This window comes from Punica granatum, chromosome 5 (assembly GCF_007655135.1).
Source record: "Punica granatum isolate Tunisia-2019 chromosome 5, ASM765513v2, whole genome shotgun sequence".
Classification (NCBI taxonomy): domain Eukaryota; kingdom Viridiplantae; phylum Streptophyta; class Magnoliopsida; order Myrtales; family Lythraceae; genus Punica; species Punica granatum.
Window position 1 is genome coordinate 22,359,850 of NC_045131.1, and position 16,239 is coordinate 22,376,088.

General features: G+C 39.8%; 1 pseudogene; it reads right to left on the minus strand.

The window, feature by feature from the left end:
- Positions 1-2,810: 2,810 nt before the first annotated feature.
- On the minus strand, positions 2,811-7,367 carry LOC116209065 (annotated as a pseudogene).
- Positions 7,368-16,239: the final 8,872 nt, after the last annotated feature.

Below are 16,239 nucleotides of genomic sequence, written 5' to 3' on the forward strand. Positions count from 1 at the left end.
CCGAGCCGATCTCCTCCCGCTGAGTACATCTCTGACCATCTAGACTACTTAAATAAATAATAGCCATTTATTCGAGGTTAAATAATAAAATAACTTTCAAAAACTATCAACTCGCTCTTACATCCCTAGTTTTTCTCTCCCTTCTCTTCTATCCTCTCTCCTCTCTCTTGAGCTTAAACATCATTTTTTTTATAGTAAATACTTGAAGAATTTATTTATTATTCATATATGATTGTAATTCTATCATTTGCATTATATTGTAATCAAAATTTTCTAATTTTCTATACTATTATAAAAGGAGAAGCAACCATTTGTCTAACATTTGCTTTCCCAATTTACCCATTTAAAATATACTTAAATTAATAAAAATCATTCATTCGATGTTAAAATAGCAAAATAACTTTCAAAAACTACCCACTTACTCTCCACTTACCTACCTTTTATCTCCCTTCTCTTCTCTCATTTCCTCTCTCCTGAGCTTAAACGTCACTTTATTTTTTTACAGATAACTACTTGAAGAATTTATTAATTAAACACATGATTATAATTCTATCATTTGCATTATATTGTAACTAAAATTTTCTAACTAATTAGAAAGTGACATATATCCATTACTTTCTCCAAATTCATAGTTGAATATTAATTTCATGTATTATCATAATAAACAGGTAAAAATAGTATCTTTTAATGATTCCGCACGTAGTGCATTACAAGTCCAGTATTATATTATATATATATATATACACTAAAATTGAATCCATTTTGTATTAAATAGAATCACAATTATTAGGGTTAAAATGGTAAATTTATAATTATATAAAAAGGAAATATTTAATTGGGATATTATTATATAACTTATATTGAAAAATATAAAATTGACTCCATTTTGCATTAAATAGGATCATAGTTATTAGGGTTAAAATGGTCAATTTATAATTATATAACAATGAAATATTTAATTGGGATATTATTATATAACTTATATTTAAAAATAATTAATTGATCATATATATAGGACTAAACCATAAACTATTGGCATGTGAAAGAATTAAATACATGAAGTTGAATATAAAATATATATTTATTTGTAAGAGAAGTTTTAAAAAATACTGAATAAGTTAATTAGGCTCATTGAAGGTTATTATTCAAAGATTATTGTGTGAAATTTTAAATGATTTTTTGATATTTTATGATTCTTAAGACGCATATTATTTTTTAAAATATATAAATAATTAGTTTTTCATATAAAAATTTCCCAAAAATAATAAAAAATCACTAATTCTACGAACTTGAGGTCATATAACTAAAATGGGCTCCTATTATTAATAAGTGATCTCTCATTAGTGAACAAATCTAAAAAAAAATAAAAATAAGAGAGTTGATTTGATCATGTGAAATTTCATTTATTTAATTGGATGTTAACCATTATAAGATTAGAATTGTTATTATTATATATGAAATTATAACAAAATATCCAAAACATTATTTTCAAAAAAAGAAATTAAATATCCAATGTAATTTAAATAAGTTAGTTATTAGCAAGTTGTCATTAAACTATTGAAAATGATTCAAATATATTAGAGTCATTATTTAAAAATTTTTAGCCACTGTTAAAAATTCTAGTACAATGAATATAATAATTATCATTAAAAATAAACCCTTGCAAAGCACGGGTAGAACACTAGTAAAATATAAAATTCGAAAAGCGTTTATGAGATGTCACCTTTTATAAACTATGAACTAGTGATTACTTACCTCTTCTGCTCAAAAAATTAAATTTCTAATAAGAAGATTCCTGTACACATTCATTGCAGAAATGATTTTTGCAAGATCTTGTATGTTCAATTCAATAAATTTTAGATACTCATCTATATTATTAATACTTAGGGATATACTTGATTTTTTTTGAAAAGTTAAAAATTAATAATTTAATTCTCGAAATATGAAATGTATTTTGAAATTCAATATACTATATTGTCCTACACATGGAGCAAGGAAAAATTAATTTGCTAGACTATTTTTTTTCTCTTATTTCTCTGTGCACCTTACTTTGAGCCATTTTTCTCATGATCAGTATGATCTTACACATTTTAAATTTAAGTTTAATTTTGAATATTTCTATTATATTATTTAACTAACATCGAGCGAATAATATATGTTTTCTGTAACATAAATTCTATTTGCAATGTTTTATTAGCAACAATAATCTCATACACATCAAATTACTAATTCTTATCATTGCACATTTTTTTAATTTTATTTAATAATTTTTCCTCTCATGATAAAACAATATCATGAAATATTTTTACAATACCTTTTTTTTTGTATGATTAGGTTGTTGCAATTAAAATTTTCATTCATATATTGTTACTTATAATCTTAGACACATGTAAAAATTATTTATAAAAATATTGTGTAATATGCGAGAACCCTATTGATAATTATATAAAAAAATTGTAAACTTTGACTACGACTTAATAAATATGAATAACAATGTAAATATTTATACAATTAAAATGAATTGGTAACTTTGTCCAGTTAAAAAATATCTATATAAATAGATTTTAAATTTGTGTATATTAAAACTACTAAGCATTTTTTTCAATTTTTTTAATTTTTCAGAATGATTTTATATTTAAAAAAAAATGTGAGGCCCACTCAGCCAATGTTTGGCTTCTGATTTAACAATCTTTTAAGAATTATATATAATCAATCCTACAACTAAGATATGGTGATCTCAAAGCATTAAGAAGTATATCTTTTATGTGTGCTCATCTCAAGGCATCTCGACACGTCTGGTAAACAAGAAAGAATACATCATAATTTCCCATGCTAAATATGATTAGAAACTTATTACAAAGATAATTGGCCCTATTATCTTTCTTGCATTCTGAAACTGTAGTGCGCATGCGAAAGGGAAAAGATCTAAAACATATAGATCATAGGCTTATAATAAACAAATACATTCACTCTACTGCTATGCAATCGGAAAAGTGAAAAGAAAACAAATTTGGCTACCCGTGGCATCAGGAACCACGAACTCTGCAAAGTTCCTTCCACCTACCGTTGGTATCTCTAATGATTTTGGGCTGAGGCTTCTTTCACTTCCGGTACTTTCCAAATCTCTGAGAAACTGCTGCATCCAATAGTGTATCCCAAATCTGCAGAAATAACCAGATCGAAACAATCAGCGATCGAACAGAAAGAACAAACATTTGGGGCTGCAAGCATCTCAGTTGAGAAAGCAAGCATCTCATTTCCAGTTTCCCTTTTGATCCTCCAATTGCAAGTACGAAGGGGCTGTCTTCCAAGAAAGAAACAGAAAAGAGAGCACCCTACCAAGAAACATCCCAATTGTCAGGTTAATCGCCTAAAATAAACTTGTATTCAGACCATTCCTGTCAGTGTCACGAGAAGAAAATCCTCCGTCTTCCTTAGTTTTTTAATTTTCTTAAAAGAAATTGAGACAATAAATGTCTCATTGCACTTTAGAAATCATTTTCTCGACAATAGCATGTAAAACTTGTCTCTATATCTAAACATAATCAACAGAAAGGGAATTAGAACAAAATTTTCACGTTCAAATCAAAGAGAATGATAACCATTAGTCCAAGTGTAACAGAGGCTCATGTTTCCTTACGAGTTTTGGACTTCTAGATGCGACGCATGAAGGTTGATTATTTGTCAAATCCCATAGCTTCACCTGCATTAGATGTTGGGGGAAAAAATATAAGCCAGTAATATATTCTCCACGGACCAAGAAAGCAGGACTCTAGTTTTGCTCGGACTCAGATGTACCATTTTATCGGTTGACCCAGTTGCAAGAAGCTGCATGAGAATGGTAGAAACTGAGAAACGAATGTGCAACAGAAAAAGATTACAAAGAATCAGTAAATGATACATCGATACATACATTCGGTGCTGCAGGATTGTAAGAGACTTTACAGACAGCTTTATCATGCCCATGGAGAGTGAAAGTGGGTTTTGTCTCGGAAGATGGATTTGAAACAGCAACTCGAATATCAAAACCTCTAACCATGCCATCCTCAAGACTCGCCTACAATAGTCATTCACTATTTTATCGTCAGTGCATTTGATAGAACTATTAAGTAATTCTCCTATAGAACAAAATAACATAACAAGAAGTCCTACAGAAGCATTTAGTCCTTTAATAAATACTGCTTTTAAATAAAAGCAGCTCTTGCATTCTTGCGCAAAGGGAAGTCTAGATTAATGAAAATATATTCCAGTTTGCCCCTAATGAAAAATATAACTTTGTCAAGAATATATAGAATTTGTTTATCTAATATCTGATCTGTAAAAGCCCCCCAAAAAAAAAAACTGATCTATAAAAGGACAGGCAAACCCCATACGCCAATCCCTGCCCCAACCCATGCTGCCGGCCCCTCCTCTCCAACAGACCAGCCACATCCATCTAGAACTTGGCCATCATTAGCAATGACTGCATAAACAAGCCCAACCAAAACGTGGTCTTCTATGGGAGGCGCCAACAGCATTTAGGTGGGTTTTGATGGCTAGATCTCAGTTTAGAAAATGTACTGAAAGAGAATCACTGCAACATTGCATGAATGCAAGACAATGCCATTGCAGCAAAAGGAGGCGATACATTGCAGCAAAACTGTTGCACTGCCGCAACAATCTATTCTCGTGATTGTAGTATACATGTCTGCTTAATGAATTCTTATGATCCCACTTAAAACTAGGAATTTTGTTATCCACAGAAATACATAATTCATGTGGCGACTGATAGAGTGATGTGACTAATAGAGCGAGTTACTTCAGAAAGCACTGTTCTCGTCCCCCAACACCCCCACCCAACCCTACCCCCTCTTGAAGAAACCAAAATGGATATAACAGCTTTTTGGCTCTATTTTGCAATTCCACTTGAAACTTTATGGATTTGGACATTGAATTCGTTAAAGCAGCCTCACCAGCAACATCTTCCTTTACAAACCTTGAACCCGACCACCTGGCACTCCCAGGCTTTTTGAGATCCGAGTTATTTAAGGCAGAGTGGATTCGGCAAAGTTCAACCAGGGAAATTAGACCTGGCCATCTGGCTCCCTAAATGATTGATTGGACTCTTTTGCACTTCGAGTTGAATAAAGGCAGCCTCACTGTACAGACTGGTCCAATGGGATGTTTTCCTTGAGATATTTTCACTAATTGGTTATTTGCACTTAAAATTTTAACATAGAACTATTGGACATTGGACTACTAATTCCTTCCAGTGCAACCATCAGCAGGTTAATGCCGAGCCTAGTTCTGATAAATCGAACATCAACGGAACCGGTTAACATCAAGAAAATAAAAAGGAGGCAATAAATTAGATCAATACGAACCGCAAAGCAGTGCTCTGAATGTGGGTCCTATGCCAAGCTCTCAACATCAGCTGGAACCAACCATTTATATCCTTAATGTGAAGGCATCTTCCCATCTCTCTGCATCCCACAAAAATAAAAAAAGACATCACAAAGTGATAGATTCAATATTGACCATACATTCCCCTCTCTTGCCTCACTCTGGGCCCCACTCCCACTCCATCTGCCATAATCGCTTCGTCCCTCACTAGGAAAAGTTGAGATCATAATATGTTGACTTCTTAAGACATCCAGTCGAGTTCATCATATATTAATAATTTAAATAGACTAGTACAAAAATTCTCATGACATTACGAGTACTCCATAATTCAGATTAAAGTTTACATGAATAGCAGAAAATAAGAGAGAAATCATTACCATCACAATGGTATGATCAAAGGATCCACTAAGAAGAACATGAGGTCTAAAGGAATTCCAAGCGACAGCTTGAACCTGAAAATAATAAAAATTATACCACTAGTCCATTCAAATGATCTGACTAATAAGAGCAGATAAATCAGTATAAAAATTATCACATTTACTCTTCTTTCATCCGTGTATAGTTCAGACAGCAAGAAATGGCTCGTCGAATTACTTGAACAATTTCCAAATATACCTTATACTAATTTACTATATTGTTGTAGCCAGATAACTCACAGAAGTAAGCTTCAGAGTTCAAATTTAAGTACAGGATTCATATCCAAAATCCTGCGTGTTTCCGCTACATACAATATTCCGGAGTATTCACAAGAAAATGAAACTCTTGTTTGGAGAGCTATTCCTAGAAACGGTTTTCTGAAGATAATCTAAAATGATATCTCTTTATGTCTGGTTGTTTACTCAAATGTTTCCCAACCTTTGAGAAACTAAGTGCAAAAATATGATCATCGTTATGTATTACCTTACCTAGGTTAATACAAATTTTTTCCTAAAAAAAGGGGCAAAAAAAAAAAGAACTCATAACAGTTTTCTTTAGCTTTTCTGGAGCAAGGAAGGGAGAAAAGACCAACAAACAGCCCCTCAACTTTGAATTACTGCAGTTTCACCAGCTCATATCATGTTATATTCGTACCAAAATCACAATACATAACTGAATAAAAACCTTACTATGCTGACACCAAGTTAGCTATCACAAAGTATGAAGCAAAATGTCGTTACTCAATCGAGTGCCGAAGCTGAATATAGGGCGATGGCCCTAACCACATGTGAATTGTTGTGGGTGAAGCAATTGCTTGGAGAGTTAGGAGTAGAACCACCTTGTCCTATGAAGTTATTTTGTGATAATCAGGCTGCACTACACATTGTGTCGAGCCCGGTTTTTCATGAGCGGACAAAACATATCGAGGCCGACTGTCACTTTGTTAGAGAGAAGTTGCAGTCTCAGGATAATGTGACAGCTTTTGTTAGGTCAAATGATCAATTGACAAATATTTTTACTAAAACTCTTAAGGGTCCTCGAGTAGATTATATTTGTAACAAGCTGGGCATACACTATATATTCTCCAGCTTGAGGGGGTGTGTCAAATTTATAGAAGTCAAACCATGCATAACCAGGGACCACCATGCTGGACTAAAATTGCCTTCATGCCGTCAACCGACCCAAAGTAGAGTCTTTGAGTCGGCCCGTAGTTTTCTTTTAGGCGGGCCTTTTGCTGTTTTCACAAAGAATGATGTACATTGTAACAGATACAATTATAATTTATTCTTTCTGCACCCGCATGCATGTTTTCAAACAAACTAGGACATTGCATTGGTTTATTGCTTAAGTTTCTTTTTTCAAATGAACCATCTTTGTAAATCTGGGAACTTGAATCAAATCAATGCAACGACATTAGCTTTTGAAAACTCATACATTGCTTGCATTCGATGTTTGCACAGCAACTACCATGTCCCGCACGATAGGCGAGTTGTGCTAACGTTCGCGAGTAGATCACCCGCGGTCTTCACCTCTCCACGCGAGACGTGCTGTGACCAGAGGTCATCCATCCCGGCCACCCACCCCGCATGACCGGCGAGTCGTGCCAACCTTCGCGGGCAGGCCACCTGCAGCTTTCACCCTTCCTCCATGGCAAGGCGAGCTGTGGACCGAGGGCCGACCCACCTTCCCAGGTGAGACTAACTGACACTAACTTCTTGCTAACAGAGAGCATCATTGCGTGATCAGATGCACATCTCTCCACAAGACCCTGTGCATCTACTAGCGACTAAGCGCGCCTCACACATGTCCAAGCATATTCACACCAACTCATGCACGCATGCTCAACGTATCAATGCATGTCTCTTGGTGTGCTCACACGACGCCTACCAGGCCAGTTCGCTTTCCTACACTCTTGCATTAAAATCCTGAACAGTTCATACTCCTTCATTGTTTTCTTTTCCTGTTGCAGGAAATTCTCAATAAGAAGACAGTCTGAATACTGAGCGACCACAATTAAGACAACAAATGTCTCTAATCCAGCTCCTTGGGATTTCAACACTAAGTCCCCATCCTTGCTCCACAGAGCAAAACCGTAAGCAAATCAGCGTCACCGCTTTGCAGTGCCCTGCCCTATTCCTCAGCATTGACCTTTGTTTTGCATTTCTTGCACTTTCCTATGGAGACCGCATTTACTGCATTGGGCTCCGGCCCCACATCGGGCTTCAGGCCTGCATCTATCGTATCGGGCTCCGGCCCTACATTTATTGCATCGGGCTCCGACCCTGCATTTACTGCATCAGGCTCCGACCCTACATCGAGCTTCGGTCCTGCATTTACTGCATTGGGTTTCAGCCCCACATTGGGCTCCGGCCCTGCATTTATTGCATTGGGCTCCGGCTTTGCATTTACTGCTTCTAGGTTTTGAAAACCTGCATTTACTACATCGGGCTCCGGCCCTGCATTTACTGCATTGGGGTTCCGACTTCGCACTGGGCTTCAGGCCTAGCATTTACTGCTTCTAGGTTTTGACACCATGCATTTACTGATTTCAGGCTCATCTAAAATCCAAAATCGACTTGGATTCAAATTCATCCAAGTGGTCCTTCGAGGAGCAAGTCTAATCCTTTCACTACAAAAGGCCAAGAGTGGCAGCTCCACAAACAGAGCATAACCCTCCCACCTACAACAGTAGGCATAAGCGCCGTCGCGCTTCTAACCAAAGAATGGGTCCCACCCGTCCTCCGCCGTCGTTGCCAACTAAACACTGGGGCAACATGCGCAGTCTTCTTTAAACTCTCTTTTGCTTTAATACATTCCCACAAACGGGCTCCCGGCTAGAACAAGCACTTCGAAGAGGACATTAGGACAGTCTTTGCGACGCCCTATTAGTTCTGTTGGACCTGTTCGACTCGCCTATCCTCATGGGACCCGGCTCCTCGAGCCTTCCCTAGGACGACTACACACGCCTACTCGCAACTAGAAAAAATATGCATATGTGACCTCAGTTACGGTCTAACCCCTCCAGAATGGTGATGATTAGATTCTCGAAAACAAATGTCGTCTACACGTGACACTTCATGGGTCACGGGCGGGACAAAAAGGGATTTTCCCATGGCACCACCCCATATTTCTTACCACATATTCCCCCGTATAATCGCCTAATGCATTGTCTTCTTTGTCATCCTTCACAGGGGCATATTGACCAAGCGAAGAGCGATGCACGAGTTCACGTTTCCCCAAGAACTTGTCTCGGACCCTTTCCTTATACTTTGACGAGGGAGGTGTCCGACGATGAGGTACCCCCTACAAAGTCGAAAATGAGGACAATCGAGCGAATCATTCAGCATTGATGCAACCGTCTTCCTTGAACATCCAGTGACTTCAGCAGCGTGCACCCTCCAAGAGGCACGTACTGCAATGAACAGCAAGAGATGATCGGAGACATCGCACAAGGCGCCTGCCACAGGCCACTTCAACAAATGAAGACTGGGGCATCATGTTCAACATTCGCACCGGGGCAATCTTGGTTCCCTATTCCACATGGGATAATTTTACATTTTCTTTCAAGACAACAGGGGAAATTCACATGTAACGCTTGCAAGGGCAAATGACACGAAGTTCAGCTTTCGAGTGCACGAAAGTCAAACTTCCAATAAAGCCGGTCCTCACAAAATAGGGCTAGCAACACACAACAAGTCTCTACGAAGAGAAGCTCACAACACGGCCTCAGCCATGCAAAGTCGAGAAGTCTCAAACAAAGACGGGGCATGAAACAAACCCCAGCTGCAAGAAAAAAAACTGAGCAAAAAGAAGCGGGAAAAACCCGCCAATGAAGAGAGAAAGTAAAGACGTAGGAAAAACCCGCCAATGAACAAAACAAGGCACCACCGAGATTTAAAGCTCCGATGCCGCCAATCCAAAGCAATCAACAAACCTCGACAAAAAGGGGAGCAGCAGACGCAACTCCTCAACGGAGACAGAACATAATGCACTCGGAGGTCAAATCCATCGAAGTCTTCGTCCTTACAAACTCGAGAGATAAAAGAATTGAGCCTACTAGGTTGAAAACTCCTTTTCAGGGGCAGCCTAGGCAAAAGTTAGGGCAAAAGAGTGGCACGATCGGAAACCTTTTGGGGCGGTTGTGGCAAAAGGAGAGTTCATCCCCTTTAGGTTAAGAGGTACGGCCCTAAGGTGGGTGACCGTGGCAAAATGAGAGCAAAATGAGAGATAGATAAAATTGACCCCGTAATCTCTCACATATCATGCAAACAAGGGATTCCCAAGGGTAGTGGCCAATTTATCTATTCCAACACGATCCCCGATTGGCTCTCCAATACCATTCAACCGTTCAAGGGGGAACCTTCCTCAAGCACAGTGGGCAACTGAATACGTCGTCCAAGCAGTTCGGTACAACCTACACAATAGAAAGACGAAGGAAAATGGGGGTACATCTCGCTGCAGGCGTGAACCCGTGTATCCTTTTAGCTTGGGGTAACATGCTTCCCAAACTTTCTCTTTTCTCTTTGTCTTTGCATAACTCCAAATGGGTCACAGCCACCTTTTAACAGGCTACCATAGAGCCAAAATCCCAAACATTCCTCTCCGAAGGTCTAGTCATAATGCTTTGGAAATAGTCAGACTGAGTCAGACCGAATCTGAACAGAAATTCCCAAGCGGATTACAAATGCAGACACCTCACGGCACCCTGATGAGAATGGTCCAAAGCTAACGGGCGTGTCGAATATACGATAGAGCTGCTAGGGCATCATCAGGGAAGTCTTGATATGCCCATGCATGACTAACGGGAGCCCCTGGAGGCCTCGTAACTAGGCCTCCGAAAAAGGGACTCACTTGCACTATCAAAACAAAAATCTTCATGGGTTGCTCAGGCAACCCGAAACTGAAGATCTATGCATCACAACGACACTCTTTTTTATGCTCACCTGTGCCTATCATTTGTTAGTATTTCTCACATGATCTACTAGTAATGCTAGGATCACAGGTATCACAAGCAAGTAGGAACTACGACAAACTCTGATTCTTGGTCCCATGAGATACGTAGGCACTCTTCCCTAGAGCTCGAGTCTCGCAATACAAAATGCCAGCTCCCGGGGAACTTCCCACAGGTCAAAGCATGACCGCCCAAGCAGCAAAGTCGGCCTTCGGCAAAGCACAATCATTCAGCAGCAGAGCCAGGCATCGGCGAAGGAGATCCTAAGGGTAGCATCTGATCTGGTCGTACACCTGCATTGCAATCATGCAACAATCGACAAAGCATTCTATTACAGCATCATCTGTAGCATACGCAAGCCCCAATTCCAGGCAAATCGCAATGATTCCTTCCACACCTCATGCAATTTCCTAGCACTTGCATTTCATTTTCTGCACTTTTTCTTAAAGCAATACATCTTTCTTTTAAGCAATTCATCCGCCGGGCAAGCTCTCGTGCTTCTTGCAATCTCTTCTTCCTTCGCCGGGGCAAGCACCCGTGCTTCTTGCAATCTCTTCTCCCTCCGCCGGGCAAGTGCCTGTGCTTCTTGCAATCTCTTCTCCCTCCGCCGGGTAAGCGCCCAAGCTTCTTGCAATCTCTTCTCCTTTCGCCGGGCAAGCGCCCGTGCTTCTTGCAATCTCTTTTCTTTTCACCAAGCAAACATCCGTGTCTTTGCGAAATCCCTTCTTGCATTTATCGCTTTCAGGCTCCGGCTTCGCATTTACTGCTTTTGGGCTTTGGCCTCGTGTTTACCACTTTCGGATTTAGACATTTCGCATTCATTGCAACCATGTTCTTTCCTTTAAGCACACTCCTTTCCTTTATGTAAACACTCTTCCAGTTTTTTGCAAAGATTCTTCGCATCTCATTCTACTCTTGTTATCTTTATGCTAGGTACAACGTCCCTACACAACCAAAGTAAGAGGAAGAAGACGGTGATCAGAGGTGCCATGCTGATTATTGTCAATCAAAGTGGGGTGCTTCTGAGGTTTTTGGCTGCATCCTCTGCCCGAGCATGCAGTCAAAGAGGGGTAAGCTGTCAGCACTCCATTTTGGCTCATCAATCCAAACAACAGTATCAACAGCAATTCAGGCCACGACTCGGGCAGGAATACAGAAGAAGGCTCGACAGAGCAAGAAATCACTATTCATCCTCGAGTCAACAAAATTAAGCAAATGACATGTCCATACAACAGAAGGATCCCCGGGGTCACCGAAAGGCAACAGAGCGACTAGAGAGCTCAACAACATCCAAAATCGGCATTTTCAGAGTACAACACGGACAGTCTTATTTTCCGATAGTTCGCTCGACTATCGGAAGATAGCCAATATTGGACTCCAAAAATCCACATCAATGCTAAATAGACGAAATGTGTCTTCAAATGCATTTTGTAAATTATCTGCTCTATACAAAACAACTTTCTGTATACAGACAACTTTTTAGTGGAAGTCCAGAAATGCCTATTTCCCGGAAAAAAGTTAATTCCAAACGTCAGATATGGCTATGCCACACAAGCATATAGAGCATGAGCAGTGCTTCAGATTGTCTCTTGGAAGCCACATAGACACTTTGAATGACTTCCCTGTGACAAAACATGTATATCCCTCTTTGGAAATGCATAATCGGAGACTAGTCTGACGTAATTACAGCAAACAAAGTTCGTACTGCATTGCCCTGAAAACTCTAGTGAACATCCACAATTGGGCAAAACAGACAGCAGAACCATTCTCAGTTTCCCCAGTAACCTTCGAGGAGCAGAAATGGCCATTTTCAGTGGAAATGCATATCTGGAGGTCTTTTTTACGGAAACTTGACGCCGGATGCCTGCCTTACACAATGCTACACACCCCAAGGCTCAATGTGAAATCGTTGGACTAAGGGTCTCAGACACACATTTCTAATCCTTAGAGGTCCGTTTTCAACAAACAGAGATCACTGTGGTCTCCGACTCATTCGAGCAACTTAGAAAGCAATCTAAGAAATCTGAATTCGGCCTCCTAGGACGTCTCCGACTTCACATTTACAGTATCGGCTTAAGGGTCAACTATTCACGTTGATTGACAAAGAACGTCAAAATGATCAACGTGAAGTAGAGACACAAGATATGCTGTCAGAAGCGGTTAACTTCGCAATGGTCACCTGAAACGGGTAAAAACGGCTTCCGAGCCTCATATGGACTCGGGGGATTTTTGCACGAAAAGTGGCAATCTTGAGCTCATTGGATCCGTTTTCTCGCGTATTTCGACAATCCGACGTTCAATTTGAACCACGAATTTTGAATGCGTGATTAATCGAGACTCGAGCTCTCCCGACTCAACTCCAATCCAAGTGGGACCCACGGCATCTTCTTCCCCTTGCTCAAGACAAAGCTAGCCACCTTGCATGCCACCTTGCGAGAGGAAGCAAAATATCTTTAGTCTTTCACTTCTTCATTCCAACATCCCATCCAAGCCATTAATGCATTTGGCTTCTTCTTCATCAAGATAATTGGTTCATATTCATCCTCATCTTCATTAGCAAAATCGACTTTTGTTAATCAAGGGGATAATTGCACTTGCTTTTGCTTAATTGCTCATTAACTTTGCTTATATATTGCTCTAAAGTGATTAAGCTAATGACTTCTCTTCTGGCACACTCTCTCTAAGCTTTTTCCCTCTTGAATCCTCTTAACTCCATAGCCAAAACTAGCAAGCTTCAATACTTCAAAGCAGAAAAGAGAAAAATCGAAACAAATCCAAAGAGAGCCTTTAGTTCTTAAGTTCAAAGCCGATGTTCATCATCCCGACTTAAGTTCGAAAATTCTCAAACTCCATGGACCACATGTTTTGGACCCAAGGAGTTCATTTATGAACTTAGATTTTTGGTTTGAAGTCATTTGCTCATCATTTCAGGTTGATTTCTTCATTTCGGGTGAAGGACGTGCTTTAACAGTACACCCGTCGCCGTGTGTATAGCAGCGCCCCGCGCGCCCGCCAGTCGCTCGCCCCGCACGCCCGCGCTCCTGCCGCGCGGCCGAACACCTTCCCGTGTGCCTGACCCCCTGCCATGCCCGTGCATGCTCGTGCACGCGTAGCCGCGTGCCCATCTTTGCCCGAACGTGCATCCTTTGTACCGGAGCACCCTTCCAAGCGTTCAACCAAGTCATCCGACTCTCGAACAGTTCCCCGACTCTTTCCTCATATCCCGAGGCTAGGTATAACATTCTCGACTTAGAGAAGTTAGGTCTTTTTACATTTCTTGTTTGTTTACGGAGTTACAAGTTATGTTAAGCATGTTTCACTTGCAAGTTTATATTTTTATGCATTTTTTACATTATGCCATGCATGTTCATCCTCGATTAACGTGCTAACATGTCGGGAAACACTTGGATAGTAGTCGAGAAGAATATCCCGGCCCGGTTAAGGCATGGAGCTCACGGGTCATACTCCAAAGGAGGTGACCGAATGCTCTCTTGCTTTTTTCGGGCAAGGAACGATCTTCTTGGCCTGATCCAAGTTTGATTCTCGAGTTTCATCGTATTTTCCCATGTGCATAAAGTCGGTATTGTTTTATCGATCCCGTAAATAACATGTTTGTGCATGTTTCCATGTTTGAATGCGCTATACAAATCATGGCAATACCGGCTTTTGTCAAATATGCGATATTCAACATGTTTGTTGTTTGAACATGCGAGAAATGATTCAAAACAAGATGGGGAAATCTCGTGGAACCTAATACGGGTCATGAGACCTCTCGGTCAATTCTTCTTGTCTCGGCTCTCTCCAAGAAGAATTGACCGAGAGTCTCACGGAGTTATTCTGGTTCCATGAGGTTTCCTCTTCCCGTTTTAAGTTCGTTCTCGAATTCCGTGCAATTTGCAAGTTCCTTTACATCAAGAACCTCACATGAAATGTCTTTCAAGCAAACATGCATGGATTCGTGAATTGATGACTCATTCGGGTTCATTCGGTTATGAGGGTATTTTTGATCATTTTGACCAAATTATTCTCGATCTTTGTGAAACCGTCTCGGTCATCGAATCACGAATCGTTTTCATAATTAATGCATTCGACAATAACCTTAAGCATTAATTCCATGAACGGGTTAATCGGGACGCTCACACGGTTAATTCATTCAATTTAATAAGTTTGCACGAACTGGACATTAATTTGTAACTCACGTCGACGAATTACAAAACGGTGTTAATGCCCTTTTCAAAACCCTCATATTTTCAAATCCGTATTGTGTTGTTTCCCTTTTCTGAAAACAAATTTTCAAATCAAGGGCAAGAACATTATTTTGTGATTTGGCGACATCCTAGCTCAATTTAAGGTGTCAGTTGGGTATTCTGTATCAAAAATACGATTACCTGACTAATCATTTCATTCGATCTAACCAAACGCTAGAAAATGGTTAGGTGGAACTCTAGGTTCCAAATCTAGAGTCAAAACACGAGTTGGGTTAATTCAGTGGTAATTCAGTGTCACAACACCAAATCACTGTAAAAGCGATCCATACACATGAAACTTGACAACGGACACCCGATATGTCAGGTTCTCAAACCAAAGCCGAATGCTAAAACATTGGCACGTACTTGTTTGTCTAGGGTAGGATTTGCATGCCAAAATACCCCGGATTAACAACTTGTTAAAACACGTACACTTGACAGTAACAAACACTTTGTCTGTTATTAACATGTTGCGTGTTATCTTTTGCATCTGTTTGCCATGCAGGTCGAGCCTGATTCCTAGGCCGAATAATATTAGGGTTCAACGCCCTAATCATCGATCACAGGGTCTAATGCCCTAATTAACACTCATAGGGTCCAACGCTCTATTCAGTGAGAACGTGCATCGAGTTCCATTTCTTTGGTTTTTTCCCTAAACTCACGGTGAGTTGGAGCGGAATAATAACCGAACGCGATTCGATTGAAATTCGACCATTTGTGATTTGTATTTTTTGTTTTCGAGAGCATTGTAAGGACTTATTTGTACATTCGTTATTGTAAGAATCCCATTCAGTGAGTGAACGGTTCGAGAGTCAAATTAATCGAATCGGTCTAATGCTTGCCCAAAGGAAAGTAAATCCAAGATCTCGTGGTTTTTGGTTCACGCAGGGATTCAACCTCCATGGTTTGATGAACTGTGTCGCAAGATTGTGAACCAATTCCCCGACATACATATTTACTTCTCTCTCGGCTTCTCAATCGACATCGTTTAATTCATCGAATTTACGGTGTCAAAGCGTGTGAGCCGAGTGCAACTTAATTCATGCGGCAAATAATAAAACATGCAATCCTAGCAAACCTGAGTACCGAAAGGGCGTGCGGGATATAGGCTCGCACGTAACATGAACCCCCGAACTCAGACTTTCCGGTTCCGCACAGACTAATGCCTTAGCAAAACTAGTTGGTCCATACCCCTAGACCCGGGTAACTTATCCGCCCTTGACCTTCGGGTTGTAAAATGAT